The sequence below is a fragment of the Pseudonaja textilis genome, unplaced genomic scaffold (assembly GCF_049901715.1).
Source record: "Pseudonaja textilis isolate UNSWEBS1 unplaced genomic scaffold, rPseTex1.2 PTEXSCF26, whole genome shotgun sequence".
Lineage (NCBI taxonomy): Eukaryota > Metazoa > Chordata > Lepidosauria > Squamata > Elapidae > Pseudonaja > Pseudonaja textilis.
Genome location: NW_028262877.1, coordinates 350,451 through 356,880, shown reverse-complemented (window position 1 = coordinate 356,880; position 6,430 = coordinate 350,451). Strand labels below are relative to the sequence as shown.

The following is a 6,430-nucleotide window of genomic DNA, read 5'->3' as shown; positions in this document are numbered from 1 at the left end:
GGTTCAGAGAACTGGCAAATACCGCCTCTGACTGGCCTTGCCCCCATCTCTTCTCTGCCTCCCACTGAGTCCCAGCTGATCGGCTGGATTGGTTGCCCTGCACAGGAGAACGGAGCTGGAAAGCAGGTTAGTCGGGAGAGGTAGGAATGGGCTTTTGAAGTAACTTTCCACTGCCATGCCCACCAAGCCACGCCCAAGCCCCACCCACAAACCCATGCCCACAGAACCAGTAGTAAAAAAAATTGATCCCCACCACAGCGATTATCCCACAATTTCACTTTCCTCCATCACTACCCACAATATTGGACACTCAGCCATCTCACACTCTAGGTATCTCCAATTTTAGTATCTCACATTAATCTGAGAAAATGTTTCCAAATTTACCACCCCAAATTCAATAAGAACTAAGGTGGGACTGGAATTCAAAAGTCTCCTGGTGATCTGCTCAAAGTCCCCCAGGAAGTTTTCCTGTCTGAGGGAGGGTTAGAACTCAAAGCCTCCCGAATATTGGCCAATACAACCAACAAGTCCTAAATCAATTATTGTCAGGAAGCTCACTCAAATTGACCGGCAATTCATGAAAAAAAATTAGGCTATGCGTTTCCTAGAAGATGAGTAGGCTCCATAAACAATGCCATTGTTTCATTTGAGGAATGAAGGCAGAGATGGAAGGTTCTGGAAACGCCATTTTACAGGGTGCACCTTCTTTAGGCCCGACTGCCCCTGTTTTTCTCTGTACAACACCTGAGCTAAGGAATCTCTGAAACATTGTCTTGGGTTTAGGTCCAGGGGCCACAGGAGAAGTCTCCCATCCTAAAACGTATCCTCATCCCTTTCTATTTTGAGTGCACCATGGTGGGTCTGTCCCCATTCTTGGGAAGGGGACATATTGTGAGGGTGTGTTTGCTGTGTATATTGACAACACGCAAGTTTTAGGGGAACCTTTGAAAGTGAGCTCAGTCTGCTCCTAAACTGTGAGCCCTATCTGACCATCACAACACCCGAAGGACATCGAGATATACACAAAGCCTTGTTTTTCTATGTTTCAAGCATGGACATCAGTCTGATCATCGGTCCACTCATATTTTATCTTTTTGGAATGTGCAGTAAGTTGAACACATACTAAATCTCACACATGGTCATTTTGCCATTCTAGGCCCTTTTGCTTTTTTCCATCAGCTGCCTCTTGTCTTTCCGCCTTATTCCTTGGTTGGCTCCAAAGACCACAAAGCTAGAACTTCTTGGAGAAATCCATCACTTGTTTATAGCCAGAACAATCCAAGTTCATTTGCTTAATTTTCATGGTCCAACTCTGCCCTTTTCATCCCAGTTTCATGGTGGGCAACACCCATCAGCAAGGAGACAGAATGGTGTAGCCACTGGATGCAGATGTTTGCTTGTTATGATACAAGAGTGTTGCGTTGGTCTGGCGTGAGTGAGCAAAGAGATGGGATTCCCCTGCTTCCTCCCTAAAATATTTTTAAATAAATACTTTTAAATTAATACTTCCTTATCTGCATGATTGGCCTTCAGGGGACATGATTGTAGATGGCCAGAGAGAAAAAAGGGAAGATTACCGGGTTTTATGCAGGAATCCTCAGATCTAGCTTTGCTTTCGCTGTGACCACTTGGCTTTAGTGAAAGCATATCTTTTACTAGATGCAGCTCGACTGCAAATGGAGATGAGTCTTTCTTTCCTGAAGGTCCAATCTGGGCCGGGCCTGATAACCGCTCACCTGCGTGGCTTCAATGTCTTCTCTTTGGCTGTGGGCGGTTCTCTTGTGGGTGTCCATGCATCTGGGAAGGGTGAGGAGACAGGAGATATCGGAATATCTCAGAATATCTCGGCTGGGCCCAGGAGTTTCTGGACGAAGCTGCTTGCCACTCATTGCCTCTTCCTTCTTCTTCTGAAAACATTGTCAGAAAACTCAAAAGGCGAACAGTAACAATGATTTGGGTCTTATTAACCAGAGCTGGGGAGGAGAGAGATGACTGGAGAATATTGGAGGGCCTCTTCTAGAGGAAAGGATGAAAACAAACAGAAAGAAAAGTGAAAGCTTTCAGGCTTTCTTCCGCCCACCTCCTCATTTGTGGCCCAAAGTGTCTTCATCATCAACGTTTGCTAGGCCAGCCCCTTTTGGCACCCCAGGGACCCCCACAGTTGCATTCAGCAGGCAACTTGAAGAAGAAGACGGTGTAAGTCCATGAACGGAGATTGGACAGCCAATTGTCTGACATGGTATAGGGCAGGGGTGGGCACGGAGGCCTCATGGGTTTGGGGGGTCCTCCTGTTGCTCAGGCGGGGTGCTTCCAGGTGACTGGAGCCTGCGGAGGTCGGACGGGGAGGAATCCGCCCCACCTGAACCCCAATGCAAGGGAGGTCTCTTCCCCCGGAGTGGCTTCTCTCCTCTGTCTCCGCCCCCGAGGCTCCCTAGCCTCCTCCGGGGTTGCCGCCTGTGGTTGGCGGGATGAAGAAGGGCCCGACTCTGGGGGGGAGGAGGAGGGGGGAGCCACGGGCCCCTCAGCCCCACAGCCAGGGCAAAAGGCAGGAGCGGAGGGTCCCTCGGCTGCCCCTCCTGGCTGCTCAGCCCCGCCACCCACGGAGGAGAGACTGGGGGGGCAGAAAAGGCCGGGGGTCCTTTTAGAGCATTGGGGGGTTGGGAGCTCTTGGCAGAGAAGTGGTTGGGGAGGGGGTGACACTTGAACCCCCTCCCCACAGGAGAGGGAGGGCTCCCCCCCCCCAGGGGGCTCCCCCTGCCACCCTCAGCCACCCCTGTTCCGTTGGAAAGAAATCTCTTTTTCCTCCTTTCAGCGTTTGGCTTCGTTCATTCGGAGCCTCCGATTTCCTGGTTTCCCTAAAAATGGGGGCTCTGCTTTCGTTGCGTCTCCCTGATTCTGCCTTTGATATTTGTCTCTCTTGTCTTCTTTCAGGTTATCGGGGTCTTGGTGCAACCCTGCTGGTTTCTTCTGGGATCCTCCTTCCCTTCCCATCTTTCCCTATTCTTTTTCCTTCCCTTCCCTTTCCTTTCTCTTCCCTTCTTTCCCTTCCCTATTTTTTCCTTCCCTTCTTCCCCTTTCCTTTCCCTTCCCTTCTTTCCCTATTCTTTTTCCTTTCCTTCCCTTTTCCTATCCCTTTCTTCCACCCTTCCTCATCTATTGACTTCACTTCCTTCCCATCTTCCTTTTTTTCTTCCTTTTCCTTTCCTCCTCCTATTGATTTCCTTTCCTTTCCTTCTTTTCCTTTCCTTTCCTTCCCTTCCCTTTTCTTATTCCTATTCCTTTTCCTCCTCCCTTCCTCATCTATTGACTTCAGTTCCTTCCCATCTTCCTTTTCTGCTTCTTCCTTTGCCTTTCCTCCTCCTATTGATTTCCTTTCCTTCCCTTCTAATCCTGCCTTCAAAAGAAAAACTCCCTGGGTGACTTTGAACTATCCTCAGGGGAGTCTGAGTTCCCATGGAAAGACAAGGGGGAGAGACCCGTCCACCTCCTTTGGGGGTCTCTCTGACCCTCCCCCCGATTTCTTCCCCTCTGCTGGGACTTGGGAGACCCTGAGCGGGTTTCCCTCCTGCCTCCATCCAGACCGTTCCAGGCATCCTGGCTGGGCCTGTCGGTCAGCAGAGGAGCCGCTTTCTCTCTGGCCCCAAGTGGGCCCCCTCCCGTCAGACTCGGGGAAGGAGGGAGGGGCAGGAAAGACGGGGCTTGGGGGGGGAAGTCTGAGGAACTGGGTGGTGGGGGGACTCATGGGGGGGTGAGTCTGCCTACTGAGATGAGGTGGACCTGGATCCTGTTCTGTCTTTAAATTGCTGGCTGAATATAAAGACAGTCAGGCAAACTCTACAAAGGCTTCCATACAAAGTTTCTTTATTGAATCACAAGGCATCCTCAAGGTATCACTCACAGTTATGTCGAGATTCATCTAATGTCCAAATCTTTGCATAGCTGACTTCATAGTGTGAAAGTATAGTGATCTTCATCCCATAATAATAGAGCAAAGGGTGAGACTCCAGGACGTTGCTGGGGTCCAAACAAGAGGAAAGGCAACTCCCCCAACCCAACCAAGGGTCAATTCAGTGACCAATCAGGATTGCAGATGTGACCACATGACATGAGCTACATTTCCCATGATGCATTAACTACATTTCCCATGAGACATTTCCTTAAGGGGACAGCTCCCAATTCCCAATTAACTATATACTGTCTGGACAGCACAGTCCAGTTGCTTTCTTGGTGTGGAGACAATAACTTGGTCCTCAACACCAATAAGACCAAGGAGCTTATAGTGGACTATAGAAGGAACAGATCAGACCTCCAGCCCTTGCTTATCAATGGAGACCGAGTGGAGCAAGTGGCCAGTTTTAAATTTCTGGCTGTTACCCTAAAAGAGGACCTGACCTGGGTGCTCACATTGCAGCCCTGGTCAAAAGGGCCCAGCAGAGATTATACTACATGGGACTTCTCAGGGAACAACCACTGAATGGAAAACTGCTGGTGACCTTCTACCGCTGCACCATAGAGAGCATTTTAACTGACTGCACCTCTGTAGGGTTTGCCAATTGCACCGGGGCAGATAGGACAGCACTCCAGAGGGTGAATGTCATTGCCCAGAAGATCGTGGGTTGCCCTCTGCCCTCTTTGGAAGAGCTTTAGAGCTCCCGCTGCCTTAAGAAAGTTCAAAACATCCTCAAAGATCCATCTCATCCTGGACCCCCCCCCCCCTTTTTTTCCAATAAAGTTTTATTTGGGTTTTCACACACAAAATACAAGTAAAACATCTTTTTCGAAAATAGCATGGTCCCAGGTTGAATTTCTTTATACAGACACAAAACTCAATTTCATGCTCCTTTTTGTATTCTATTCCATATCTTATACTATTTTACATTTTCTATATAGTTTTTCCCCTCTTTTTATTTTCTCAATTTTATTTTGATTATCTCAATTCAAATCATTATATTTATACTTTTGTCTCTTCTGTTTCAATTTCATATTATCTTTTCTCATTAAACAAATTTTCTCCTGTAGTTACTAATTGGAGTATGACACCTTTATATCTTTTAATTACATCCATTCAACTCTTATTTAAACTTCAATATATACCTTAACTTTATGACCTTCAATATAATACATAATACATAACTTCCAATTGAATTCTGCTTGGTACATTCTTATAATACACACTATATTCTTTAAAAATAAAGATTGTAAATATATGTAATTATAAACCTTCATTCCATTCCAGTTCAGTTCTATCATTAATAATCTTTAACATCTTTAATACTTCTTTTCAATTAAAAATCATACTTCCTTAAAAACACATATCTCCATAATTAATTTTTCCCTTATTTCTCTTCACATGTTTTGTAAATCATTAAATATACCTTTTGTTACATTTATTTATTGACAAGCATTCCACTGAATTATGATAGCTATTTTATCAGACATTTTAATCATACATTGTTTCATATTTTCTAAAATTATTTCTGGTTCTAATATAACCATACTATCTTATGTACCTTTGCAGAATCCCTTTTTCCATTAAGTTTTCTCCCATTATCTCTAAATAGGCCATTTCTCTATATTTTGCTTCTGTCCTTTATGACTTCTTTTCCTTTCTTTCTTCCCTCTCATCTTCTCCCTCCCTTTTTACCCCCTTGTCTCTCTAGTTCTAATTCTCTCTTCTGCATTTTCCTCTTTCTGTTGCTGACACACACATGGAGTGTGGCTATTGGGGGGGCTGGGCAGGGTCCCTCTTGCCCGGGGGATCCCCTCCATTCCAGCCTCCCCTCCTGGCCAGGGAGACAAGGAAGGAAGTGGGGGTGAAGGGCTGGATCCTCTGCCTCTGCGGTCCTTTTGCCAGCCCTGAACCGGGAGGAGGGAAGGGATCTGGGCCAAGCAAAGGGGAAGGGAGGCCTTTGCTCCGTCTGGTCTTGGCCCCAGGAGAGGCGGGCAGGGAGGCTCTGCTCCCCAGGAAGGAGCCTCCTTCTTCAGCCGGGCAAAGGCCTCCCCTCCACCACCCCAAACCCAGCTCCTGTCTCCAGGGACAGGGGGCCGGGAAGGGATCCAAGTGGGACCCCAGCCTCCCCCACCTGAACCTCAGGGGCCCCTCCTGCCAGGCTTACAGAGGGTGGGGAGGCAGCCACCATTTCCCAGGGTCCCCTCCTGGCAGCCCCCCCTCCTGAAGTGGGGGTCCTGGGGAGCCCCAGACTGGTGCTTCCTCCTTCCTGGGGGCTGCTTGTCCTGGGAGGCTGAGCCAGAGTCCCCCAGGCCCCTTTCCCAGAAGGAGGGGGAGGGGGGCTTCCTCTCCTCCTGCTGCTCTGCAACCCCCCTTCCCCTCCTGGGGCTTTGAGGGGGCTCTTTCCTCCTGGCCAGAGAGAATGGGGCTGGTATCCCCACTCCCCAAACGCCCTCCCAGTCTGCACATGGGACCCCAAGC

At 48.2% G+C, this 6,430-nt stretch overlaps 2 protein-coding genes across 6 annotated transcripts in view; one reads left to right on the top strand and one right to left on the bottom strand.

The window, feature by feature from the left end:
- The window catches only part of LOC148123664 (vomeronasal type-2 receptor 26-like), a 147,864-nt gene that overhangs the window by 16,474 nt on the left and 124,960 nt on the right, over positions 1–6,430 (bottom strand). The window contains exon 1 of one of the 5 annotated variants that reach the window (XM_087919109.1): positions 3,899–5,657. The exons of the other annotated variants lie outside the window; for them this stretch is intronic. The gene's annotated coding sequence lies outside the window, so the exon portion shown is untranslated. Of the gene's footprint in view, positions 1–3,898; positions 5,658–6,430 lie in introns of those variants that run through there. 5 annotated transcript variants of the gene reach the window in all.
- LOC148123666 (vomeronasal type-2 receptor 26-like) overlaps positions 1–6,430 on the top strand; it is a 98,743-nt gene that overhangs the window by 59,879 nt on the left and 32,434 nt on the right. The window lies entirely within an intron of this gene.